Source organism: Rhinoraja longicauda, chromosome 19 (assembly GCF_053455715.1).
Source record: "Rhinoraja longicauda isolate Sanriku21f chromosome 19, sRhiLon1.1, whole genome shotgun sequence".
NCBI lineage: Eukaryota > Metazoa > Chordata > Chondrichthyes > Rajiformes > Arhynchobatidae > Rhinoraja > Rhinoraja longicauda.
The window spans coordinates 15,079,643-15,092,866 of record NC_135971.1 but is presented as its reverse complement, the minus strand read 5'-3'; positions in this window follow the sequence as shown (position 1 = coordinate 15,092,866).

The window sequence follows — 13,224 nt, the reverse complement described above, 5'->3', positions numbered from 1 at the left end:
TGCCCTATCATAGCACAGGTACCCCCTCTCTCGGCTAGCAGGAAATCTAGAGCCATACGATTCTGGAGAGCGACAAGACGCAGGGCTATCATTTCAGTTGTTAACTGGCCTATTTGTTCCTGAGTCTCGTACAGTCCATCAGCGGTACAATTTGCTAATTGTTCCAGGGCACTAGCTAAGTTTCAAATTTCAGTTCCCGCCCGAGCGGTTCCCCATCTCGGGAATATTAGCCACCAAAACCCCTCAAACTGCGATACAGCTCGTTTAGAGCTCCACTCTGGATGCTGTAGAGGATGATTTATGATTCGTAAATGTGGGATTACAAAAGCTAGATAACAGCAAACTGTCCAGGTCTCATAAGACCCCTGATCATACCGTGGCGAAAGTCCTGGTGACCAGACATATGCTCAGCTCCCACATATTAAGTAAGTCCCATTAAGAGGTCTTGGGGGAACTGCAGTACTGATATGGGTGCATGTGCTGAATCCCACAGACAGGCTAACTTCATTTGGTTTAGATCCCATTCTACAGAAACAAGTTGTATTTATTGGTGTTTCTGGAGAGTCATGAGGAGAATTAACTTGTATCCGGGGCCAATTCTCCTGTGTTTGATTAAGATAGGGTCTCAAGGACCACCCATTAAAACATTGAAATCCACAGTCATCTGGTCGGTTATCATAATCCGTACACCAATTATTGGGGCCAGGGCTCTGAGTGATTCAAAAAGAACCTGGCAGACCTGGTGTTCTAAAGCACCAGCTCACCCTCCGAGCAAATGGTTATTGCTCTCAATACTAGGCAGTAAATAAGTCAATAGTAAAGCGTGCACGGAATAGGAGTAAGGAAAGGTGTTATCCATAAAATAGTTCACCATGAAGTTGCTACGCCTGATTAAAAGTTTTGTCAACTTGTAACATGAATTTTAAAATATCTGGACTGAAAGACAAAAACAAAATTCCCATGTAACCTCCAATTTTTCCCAGTCTATTCTTCCCCTCATCACCTCTCGTAGGGACGACTGATGTAACCCTCGAGTTCGTCTAGATCGACCCTGATACGGCTGCTGCTTCTTACATGGAAAACTAAATTCATCTGTCAGGCATTGGAAATTAAACTGGCACAAAGCATGTCCACAGGGTACAACCCAATAGGCTTGGTCTCTCAATTGTTTAGCTCCGGTCTTATTAAACCATTAAACTATCCTGAGCAGGGTCCTATTCTTTCTGCCTTCCAGGGTATTGTGCCTTTGTCTCCTCTGCACATCATCTGATCGTCTTTACATAAATGTCATGGAGTAAATACAGATTGACCACAATACCATATCATTCGTGAGTGCACTTCCCCTAATAGCAGGAGTAACAATAGCAAAATAGCAACATCAATAGCAAAATCAATCCATCAGCTAAACACATCAACAATAACTAAGCAATACTTATAACTATGTACACATGGCAATTCAATAAAATCAATTTGTAAACCCCAATGTATTTTGGGGTGATACCATGTAGCATTTATTACATCCAACATTCCCCTCTTACCAGCATAGGTAAGAGAGTGCACATAATGCAACAAAACAGGTAAAAGCGCGTTAGGGACACAAACTTTGCCAGAGGCAGTAACCCAAAGCGAGTTAGATTCGCGAGGGGAACACCCATCCTGGCTCCACTGGTGTCTCTCAGCCTCGGGGGCGTCCCCCTGAAGCTGGCAGAATTCCGAAACACTGGGCATAGCGATAGTTGCAGAAAACTGCTGTTGTTCCCTGAAGAAACTAAAATGGTAGGGGTCAGGGCTTCTGTGCGTACCAATGTGTCAGTCAATGCATTCCTGAAAGAAATGGGATCCTTGACAGATGTATGCGAATTACATTTAATGACAGCCAAGATTTTCGGGAGTGTTAAACTCGCTAGTAGATTTCGGACAAACAGGGCCTTTTTAATAGGAGTGCCTGCTGCAGTCAAAAAGCCCCTGTGCTGCCACAGGGTACCAAAATCATGTGCAACCCCAAAAGCATATCGTGAGTCGGTGTAAATATTAGCACATTGGTCAGCGCAAAGGTGGCAGGCCCGTGTGAGGGCAAATAATTCAACCTGCTCGGCAGCATGAGGTGTACTGAAAAAAGCAAGGGTGGGCAGTATCCTCAATCTCTAGCGCCGATTGTGCGGATTCTTGTCCGTGGCGCAACCTAACCCTTTCACCAACGGTTGTCTGGGACCTATCCATATTCCCTGATGCTGCCTCATAATTGGGGGGGTAGTCCCGAATATCCTGGCGGGAGGGTAGAACCGGGACTGGCACCACCGCAGCCGGTGGCTCTGCCTGTGGGGCTGTGGGGATCGGACACGTCCAGGGTTCCTCGGATTCCTGATTACCTAATATAGCCGCTATGCCTTCCAGTGGTTCGGACTCTGACTTTTGTTGTTGTTGGGCGGGATATATCCCTTTGGTACCGGGTTTAAATTCATCTCGAGCTCGGGTATCACGGTCAAGTCTTAGATCATACACCTTACATTCCGCTTGCAAAATATCGCTTGTTTTCGGTATTCCCAACCTATCACACACTGATATCCCTCTACTACTTGCATTTTCCCTCCAACTTCGCTCCCTCGACTCCTGATGGCGCTTCTGCACCCCCTCTTTGATAGTCTCTACATTCCATGTACCTCCTACTGGCCAGGCCTCGTTTCCCAATCTTTTCATTAACGAAGCAAATAAATAAATAACACATGTGTTGTACCGGGGCACCGCCATCACTCTTATTCAAAGACTGTCCCATATGTCTGATTGCCAATTACCCGAAAATATGTTACCAATAAATACTACCAATAAATATTACCAATAAATATTAATTGCACCCAGACCAAGACAATGACAACAAGAGTGACCGCCCCTTACCTTCCAAATCCGGAACCTTATCCTTATCCTTATCCTTGTCCTTATCGGTTCGTCCGTGAATCTCAGTTGAACACGAAATCAACCCCAAACGAGGGACTTCAGTGTCTGAAAAACGTCAACGTCCGGGGTCTCGAACAACGGTCGAGAAGTGCACTCTGTCCCCTTCGGACGTGTTTCAGCCACCGATGACGCTTAGTCGTTCGTGGTTGACGGTGCGAAAGAGATCCTGCCGACTACGCCAAATGTTGCAGTCTGTGGCCTATTAGAAAAAACAACCAAATTCGTTTAACCTCTTTATTCTACTCACCCAGGTGGGAGAGAGTCTAGAAACCGAAGCGTTTAGAAACGCTAAGGAAGCCAGTGTAGTCTCTCTCTCCGAATGCTAACAATTACACATATTTATACCCGAAATACATGTGTCAGTACATTTCCTGTTGCTACCTTATATGGCAAGTTTTACAATGTCCTGTAAATCTTTATGTGTCTTTCGGGACCTCCGTGTCCGTTGTGTCCATCGTGACCTCTTCTTTCTTGGGAACAAAGGGCAGTCCATACGGCAAGTTGTTCTTCTTAACACTTCAAAGGATGGCTAACCATCAAAGCCTTAAAGCCAGTTGCCCATATCAAAGGATACCCTTAGCCATAAACAGGATGTCCTGGCAACATAATCGAGCTGGAGCTTTTACACCTTTTTTACACCCCTGCAATAAAACCCACATGGCTACGCTGAATTTGAGCCCTTACAGGGGTCCCTCATGATCTTGCTTGCTCTGGATCTGCACCTCGTGATGTATAGGTCCTGCAGGGGGACGAGTGTAGTTCCCATGGTGCGTTCTGCCGAACGCACTACTCTCTGCAGGGCCATCCTGTCCTGGGCAGAGCTGTTCCCAAACCAGACTGTAATGTTGCCGGACAGGATGCTCTCTACAGCCCCAGAGTAGAAGCAATGAAGGATCCCCAGAGACACTCTGAATTTCCTCAGCTGTCTAACGTGGTAAAGGCGTTCCTTTGCCTTACCCACCAGTGCGGCAATGTGCGTTGCCCACGTCAGATCCTCTGTAATGTGGACTCCCAAGTATTTAAAACTGCTCACCCTATCCACAGTAGACCCATTTATCTCCAGTGGCGTGTACGTCCTTGGATGTTTAGCCCTTCTAAAGTCCACAATCAGCTCCTTAGTTTTAGTGACATTCAAGAGGAGGCTATTGTCCTGACACCAGAGTGCCAGATCAGCCACCTCCTCCCGGTAGGCCTTCTCATCATTGTCGGAGATCCGGCCCACCACCACAGTGTCATCAGCAAACTTGATGATGGAGTTTGAGCTGAACCTGGCCCCACAATCATGTGTGTACAGGGAGTACAGTAAGGGGCTAAGGACGCAACCATGGGGGGATCCTATGTTCAGACTGAGGGAGCTAGATGTGTGTTCCCCCATCCTGACCACTTGGGGCCTGGCGGTGAGAAAATCCAGGACCCAGGCACACAGAGGGGTGCTAATCCCCAGTTCCAGCAGCTTCTCAGCCAGTCTGCTGGGGACTATTGTGTTAAAAGCTGAACTAAAGTCAATGAACAGCATCATCACATAGCCCCCCTGGCTGTCCAGATGAGAGAGAGCGGTGTGCAGAACCTGGGAGACCGCATCATCCGGGGACCTGTTCGGACGGTATGCGAACTGTAGTGGGTCCATGTTGCGAGGACGATGAATGGTCTTTCCATTCGGATTTTCAGGATCTGTGTTTTTTTTTTACTTCATCCAGTTGATTGGGTGATTGGAATGTGAGACTGAGCATATACTGTCAACAAAACAACAGAAAACGTCCGCATTCAGCAGCTTGGGCAGTATACTATGGGCACAGCGCTGTGGGGTTTAAATATAGCACTATGTCCACAGTGCTATGGGTCACAGACTGCTCAGGAAATTTACGTTTACCAAGGGTGACCATCCCTGTGGGGTGCTGGGGGAATGAGATGCTGACGTTCAGGTGAATTGTTAAACTCCAGTGACATCCGCTCCATTGGATGGACTTAGTTTCGTATAGTTTAGTTCATTTCAGAGGTGCAGATCGGAAACAGGCCCTTCAGCCCACCTAGTCCATGCCGAACCATCAACACTATGACCATTACCATCAACACTATCATACACAATGGGGACGTTTTAAATTTCTTAACGGAGCCAATTAACCTACAAATCTGCACGTCTTGAAATGTGGGTGGAAACCAGATCACCTGGAGGAAACCCATGCGGTCACACTGAGAACGTACAAACTCTGTGCAGACGGCACCCGTAGTCAGGATTGAACCCTGACGCTGTGCAGCGTAGGTTCACTAGGTTAATTCCCGGAATGGCGAGACTGTCATATGTTGAAAGGCTGGAGCGATTGGGCTTGTATACACTGGAATTTAGAAGGATGAGGGGGGATCTTATTGAAACATATAAGATAATTAGGGGATTGGACACATTAGAGGCAGATAACATGTTCCCAATGTTGGGGGAGACCAGAACAAGGGGCCACAGTTTAAGAATAAGGGGTAGGCCATTTAGAACGGAGATGAGGAAGAACTTTTTCAGTCAGAGGGTGGTGAAGGTGTGGAATTCTCTGCCTCAGAAGGCAGTGGAGGCCAGTTCGTTGGATGCTTTCAAGAGAGAGCTGGATAGAGCTCTTAAGGATAGCGGAGTGAGGGGGTATGGGGAGAAGGCAGGAACGGGGTACTGATTGAGAGTGATCAGCCATGATCGCATTGAATGGCGGTGCTGGCTCGAAGGGCTGAATGGCCTACTCCTGCACCTATTGTCTATTGTCTATTGTCTATTATATCTAAAGTTTAAAAGACAGTTGGACAGGAACATGGATAGGAAAGGTTCAGAGGGTCGTGGACCAAATGTGGGGCAGGTAGGACTAGTGTAGATGGGGCATGTTCGTTGAGATGGGCAAGTTGGGCTGTTGGGCCCGTTTCCACACGATGTGGGTCCCTTGAAGACAGAAACAGGGGAATTTATTATGGGGAACAAAGAAATGGCAGACGAGTTAAACCGTTACTTTGGATCTGTCTTCACTGAGGAAGATACACACAATCTCCCAAATGTTCTAGGGGTCGGAGAACCTAGGGTGATGGAGGAACTGAAGGAAATCCACATTAGGCAGGAAATGGTTTTGGGTAGACTGATGGGACTGAAGGCTGATAAATCCCCAGGGCCTGATGGTCTGCATCCCAGGGTACTTATGGAGGTGGCTCTAGAAATAGTGGAAGCATTGGAGATCATTTTTCAATGTTCTATAGATTCAGGATCAGTTCCGGTGGATTGACGAAATTGCTGAGCATTTGGATAGCAGTAACGGGATCATTCCGAGTCAGCATGGATTCACGAAGGGGAAATCATGCTTGACAAATCTACTGGAATTTTTTGAGGATGTAACTAGGAAAATTGACAAGGGAGAGTCAGTGGATGTGGTGTACCTCGACTTTCAGAAAGCCTTCGACAAGGTCCCACACAGGAGATTAGTGGGCAAAATTAGGGCACATGGTATTGGGGGTAGGGTACTGACATGGATAGAAAATTGGTTGACAGACAGAAAGCAAAGAGTGGGGATAAATGGGTCCCTTTCGGAATGGGAGGCAGTGACCAGTGGGGTACCGCAAGGTTCGGTGCTGGGACCCCAGCTATTTACGATATACATTAATGACTTAGACGAAGGGATTAAAAGTACCATTAGCAAATTTGCAGATGATACTAAGCTGGGGGGTAGTGTGAATTGTGAGGAAGATGCAATAAGGCTGCAGGGTGACTTGGACAGGTTGTGTGAGTGGGCGGATACATGGCAGATGCAGTTTAATGTAGATAAGTGTGAGGTTATTCACTTTGGAAGTAAGAATAGAAAGGCAGATTATTATCTGAATGGTGTCAAGTTAGGAGGAGGGGGAGTTCAACGAGATCTGGGTGTCCTAGTGCATCAGTCAATGAAAGGAAGCATGCAGGTACAGCAGGCAGTGAAGAAAGCCAATGGAATGTTGGCCTTCGTAACAAGAGGAGTTGAGTATAGGAGCAAAGAGGTCCTTCTACAGTTGTACCGGGCCCTGGTGAGACCGCACCTGGAGTACTGTGTGCAGTTTTGGTCTCCAAATTTGAGGAAGGATATTCTTGCTATGGGGGGCGTGCAGCGTAGGTTCACTAAGTTAATTCCCGGAATGGCGGGACTGTCGTATGTTGAAAGGCTGGAGCGATTGGGCTTGTATACACTGGAATTTAGAAGGATGAGGGGGGATCTTATTGAAACATATAAGATAATTAGGGGATTGGACACATTAGAGGCAGGAAACATGTTCCCAATGTTGGGGGAGTCCAGAACAAGGGGCCACAGTTTAAGAATAAGGGGTAGGCCATTTAGAACGGAGATGAGGAAGAACTTTTTCAGTCAGAGAGTGGTGAAGGTGTGGAATTCTCTGCCTCAGAAGGCAGTGGAGGCCAGTTCGTTGGATGCTTTCAAGAGAGAGCTGGATAGAGCTCTTAAGGATAGCGGAGTGAGGGGGTATGGGGAGAAGGCAGGAACGGGGTACTGATTGAGAGTGATCAGCCATGATCGCATTGAATGGCGGTGCTGGCTCGAAGGGCTGAATGGCCTACTCCTGCACCTATTGTCTATTGTCTATTGTATGACTTAATTGGTGCATCAGGCTTGACTGTGTGTAAGGAATATTTGAATAATTGAGTAGGCAGCATCACCGGAGAACCTCAATAGGTGACATTTCAGATTGAGTCCGAAACGTCGCCTATCCATGTTCTCCAGAGATGCTGCCTGATGAGCGTTTGACTGCACTGGGCCTGTGCTCGCTGGAGTTTAGAAGAATGCGGGGGGACCTCATCAAAACATAGTAAATAATGAAAGGCTTGGATATAGTGGAGATGATGTTTCCACCAGTGGGAATGTGTAGGTCTAGAGGTCATAGCCTCAGAATTGAAGAATTTTCTTTATGAAGGAGATGAGCAGAATTTTCATTTTGCCAGAGGGTAGTGAGTCTGTGGAATTCTTTGCCACAGATGGCTGTGGAGGCCATCAGTGGATGTTTTTTAAGGCAGAAATAGATAGATTCTTGATTATTTCGGGTATCAGAGGTTATGGGGAGAAGGCAGGAGAATGGGGTTAGGAGGGAGAGATAGATCAGCCATAATTGAATGGCGGAGTAGACAATAGGCCGAATGATGGCGCAGCGGTAGAGTTGCTGCCTTACAGCGAATGCAGCGCCGGAGACTCAGGTTTGATCCTGACTACGGGTGCTGTACTGTACGGAGTTTGTACGTTCTCCCAGTGCCCTGCGTGGATTTTCTCCGAGATCTTCGGTTTCCTCCCACACTCCGAAGACGTACGGGTTTGTAGGTTAATTGGCTGGGCAAATGTAAAAATTGTTCCTAGTGGGTGGAAGAATAATTTTAATGTGCTGCGTGGAGCCGGTGGGCCGAAGGGCCTGTTTCTGCGCTGTATCTCTAAATCTAAATGTCCCAATTCTGCTCCTATCACTTGTGACCCGCTGAGTTACTCCAGCACTTTGTGTCCTTTTGAACATAATATTCTCGAGTGCAGCCTCACCAGTGAGTTGGACAAAGTGAGTGCTGTGGTCTTTGCAGATGGGACACTGAAACATGTGAAGCTCCCACTGTCAGTCCAGGCGTAGGTTGGGTGACCAAGTCAAGGGCTCCCAGGAGAATTTTTAATGAATGAACACGTTTAAACACGGCTGTTTGTCTATCCCTTTTCACTGAACAGAATGATTTAGAAATAAACACAACTGTTTTGTTGAATGGAACTGTGGATAACTTCCTGGAACTTCACTTCTGCAACTTATGTTCATCCCCATGACCAAAGCTTCAAAGAGATGCCAATCTTTGAAGCAGGGATGAGACTGGGGGAACGGGGGCCCTTGTCACGTGCGGAGGGCGGGACAATGGGAGCGCCCTGAGTTACGTCACTCTGCTGTCACGTGCCGTGGGCGGGTGGTCGGATGAGCCTGTTAGAAACATAGAAAATAGGTGCAGGAGTAGGCCATTCGGCCCTACGAGCCTGTACGCACCGCCATTCAATATGATCATGGCTGATCATCCAGCTCAGTAACCTGTACCTGCCTTCTCTCCATACCCCCTGATCCCTTTAGCCACAAGGGCCACATCTAACTCCCTCTTAAATATAGCCAATGAACTGGCCTCAACTACCTTCTGTGGCAGAGAATTCCACAGACTCACCACTCTCTGTGTGAAGAAATGTTTTCTCATCTCGGTCCTAAAAGACTTCCCCCTCATCCTTAAGCTGTGACCCCTAGTTCTGGACTTCCCCAACATCGGGAACAATCTTCCCGCATCTAGCCCCTCCAACCCCATAAGAATTTTATATGTTTCTATAAGTTCCCCCCTCAGTCTTCTAAATTCCAGCGAGTACAAGCCCAGTCTATCCAGTCTTTCTTCATATGAAAGTCCTGCCATCCCAGGGATCAATCTGGTGAACCTTCTCTGTACTCCCTCTAAGGCTAGAATGTCTTTCCTCAGATTAGGAGACCAAAACTGTACACAATACTCCAGGTGCGGTCTCACCAATGCCCTGTACAACTGCAGCAGAACCTCCCTGCTCCTGTCACGTGCCGGGGGGAAAGGGGGTGTGGACGGAGACAACTGTCACGTGTCGGGAGCGGGTTGAATGGAGATCTGGTGTCACGTGTCGGGGGCGGGGAATGGGGGTCTGGTGTCACGTGTCGGGGCGGGGAATGGGGCTCTGGTGTCACGTGTCGGGTGCGACGGGGCGGAATAGCGGCGCCGGCCAGTGATGTGTGGTTGGGCGCGCGGGCGGGCCAGCGCTGGAGCAGGAAGCGGGGAGAAGGGGTGAGTAACCATGGCGACCGGAGGAGGGGGGAGAGGGGGGGGCAACGGCGGGGCCCGTCTCCATGGAGACGCGGCCTGGTCCCAACCTGGAGAGGGAAGAGGGAGGAAAAAGGGGAAGGGCGGGTTATGGGGGAGGGAGGTGTTTGGGGAGGAGAAGTAACGGGGAAAATGAGGAGGGGGGTGTGGGAGGGGAGGAGGGAGGAGGGGTGGGAAAGGAGGGCAGGCAGAAGAGGAGAGGTTGAGGGGAGGGGGACAAGGTGGTATACATAGATAAATAGACAATAACTGCAGGAGGAGGCCATTCGGCCCTTCGAGCCAGGACCGCCATTCAATGTGGTCATGGCTGATCATCCACAATCAGTGCCCTGTTCCTGCCTTCTCCTCATATCCCTTGGTTCCGCGAGCCCCTAGAGCTCTATCTAACTCTCTCTTGAACATATCTGGTGAATCCACAGATTCACAACTCTCTGGGTGAAAAAGGTTTTTCCTGATCTCAGTTCTAAATGGCCGACCCCTTATTCTTAAACTGTGTGTGACCCCTGGTTCTGGACTGCCCCAACACCGGGAACATGTTTCCTGCATCCAGCGTGTCCAATCCCTTTTATGTGTTTCTATAAGGCACGGTAGCGCAGCGGTAGAGTTGCTGCTTTACAGCGAAAGCAGCTCCGGAGACTCAGGTTCGATCCTGACTACGGGTGCTGTACTGTAAGGAGTTTGTACGTTCTCCCCGTGACCTGCGTGGGTTTTCTCCGAGATCTTCGGTTTCCTCCCACACTCCAAAGACGTGCGGGTTTGTAGGTTAATTTGACTGGGTAAATGTAAAGAATTGTCCCTAGTGTGTGTAGGATAGTGTTAATGTGCGGGGATCGCTGGGCGGTGCGGACTTGGTGGGCCGAAAAGGCCTGTTTCCGCGCTGTATATATATGATATGATATGATATGAAGACCCCCGCTCATCCTTCTAAATCCCAGTGAATACCAGCCCTGCAGCTCCATTCTTTCATCATATGACAGTCCCGCCATCCCGGGAATTAACCTTGTGAACATGCGCTGCACTCCCTCAATAGGAAGACAGCTCATTCCATGTACCTACCACCCTTTATATTAAAAAAAGTGACCCCTCACGTTCCTGTGAAATCTTTCCCCAGTCTCACCTTAAATCTATGTCCTCTGGTTCTTGATTCCCCGAATCTGAGTAAAGGACTCTGTGCCTCTACCCTAGCTATTCCACTCAGGATCGTATACATCATCATAAGGTGACACCTCATCCTCCTGCGCTCCAAGGAATAAAGTCCGAGCCTGTTCAACCTCTCCCTATTGCTCAGGCCCTCAAGTCCTGGCAACATCTTTGTGAAACTTCCCTGTAATCGGACTTCCGGTTGAACGAGCCACGAGATGGCAGATTCGGGTAAGAGCTCCCGACATTTTGAGTTCATATTTACCCACTACAACTCGAATATTTCCAAAACTTTTGTTGCAGTTTCGTAAATATTGTGGGTCAGGATTATGCCTAGAGGAAAGAGTAAAAAGTCGACGCAGATGGAGTTTTTCGATGGTGAGGGGGAAGGGCCTAGCCGAGCTTCCTCAGCTAGCAGTGCAAGGGAGGACGATGATAAGCAAATGCACCCAGATAAGGAACGAGAGAGAGCAGACCTCAGCTTCATATTGAAAGAGTTGAGAGAGTTTAGAAAGGACAATAGTGAGCAGCTGAACGGAATTCGGGAAGAAATTACTAAGAGAACACCAGAATCGGGGAGGCGGAAGAGAGGATTGACGCGGCTGAAATCAGGCTACAGGTGGCAGAGGACTTGGTGACGGAGCTGCTGCAACTACAAATATACCTAGATGCCAAATTGACGGATATAGAGAGCCGCTCCAGACGTGAAAATATCCGAATTCATGGAGTTAAAGAGGGAGCAGAGGAGAACTCCCCGTCAATGGTGGATTTTGTGGAAAGTTTGTTGCGGGAAGGACTGGGGCTCCCGGCCGCCTTTAAATTACGGGTAGAGAGAGCGCACCGAGCTCTGATGTCGAAGCCGCCCGGGGATGCCCGACCGAGGTCCATGGTGGCCAAGGTGTCAAGTTACAGGATGAAAGAGGAGCTGCTTAGACTGGCCTGGCAGAATAGAGGATTTCAATACCTCGAGAAGAGAGTTAACCTGGATCACGATTATGCGCCAGATGTGTTAAAAAAAACGGAGGGAATACGCTGAAGCGAAAAGAATCCTGAAGGAGAAGAAAATCAGATTTCAAACTCCATTTCCGGCCAAGTTAAGAGTTTTCTACCAGGAGGGAACAGTGGTATATGGATCGGCGGAGGAGGCGACGGAGGATATGGCGAAGAGGGGACTCCCGGTGTCGGTCATCAAACACCCGGAGTCCCTTTTGGAGCGGATCCAGCATCTCACTTGGCGTAGTGCCGGGAGACCGGGGAACCGGGAGAGAACGGTCAGGAAAGTGGATTTCAAGGAAAAGTTACAGGCTTTTAGACGCCAGGACTCGGGATAATGACTGAACCGAAAGGTTTGAATGGCAGAGGTGACCAAAGGAAGCGGGTGAGTCGAGTTTTGATGTTGGGGAGTTTCAGGACCCGTCTCCCATCGGAGGACAGACTTTAAGGCCTTGTTTTTACTCGTTACATTAAACGAGCATGGTATAGGCTATGAACACGGATATTACATATATGTCGGGTGGACTCTTCTAACCGGGTAGCCGGATAGATGGACAGCTTTGGAACGGAAGAGCCACCGTTAGAAGACGGCCCTCTCCCACCTGTCAAGGGGAGAGGCAACACCTCAAAGCCCTCTCACTATCAGGGCTTTAATAGGGTCAAAATCAGGACCCCACAGTTGGAAGTCCATTTATTTACTTTAGTGTTATTATTGTGTTTTTGTTTTGTAGTTGTTTTTTGGGGGCTGTTTCGTGCATGGATACTGGAGCTGGTATGGTTTATATACTTTTATTTCTTCTACTTATTGGACACTAAATGCAAGCAGTTAAAATAGTAACTTATAATGTGAATGGCCTTATCAATCCTATTAAGAGAAGCAAGATATTAACCAAAATAAAGAGAGATAGAGTCGAGGTGGCCTTTCTACAAGAAACACACCTGTCTGAAACAGAGCATGCTAAACTAAAATGACTGGGCTTTAAACATCAGTACTCCTCATCATATAGTGCTGGTCATAGGAGGGGGTTGGCAATATTAATGTAGGTTATGTAGGTTAATTGACTGGGTAAATGTATGTAGGTTAATTGACTGGGTAAATGTAAAAATTGTCCCTAGTGGGTGTAGGATAGTGTTAATGTGCGGGGATCGCTGGGCGGCGCGGACTTGGTGGGCCGAAAAGGCCTGTTTCCGCGCTGCATATATATGATATGATTAATCTCTAGCAATATAAGTTTTGATCCCACCTTTGAAAAGAGAGATCCAGAGGGGAGATATATCTTCATGAGAGGTCATTTAGGCGG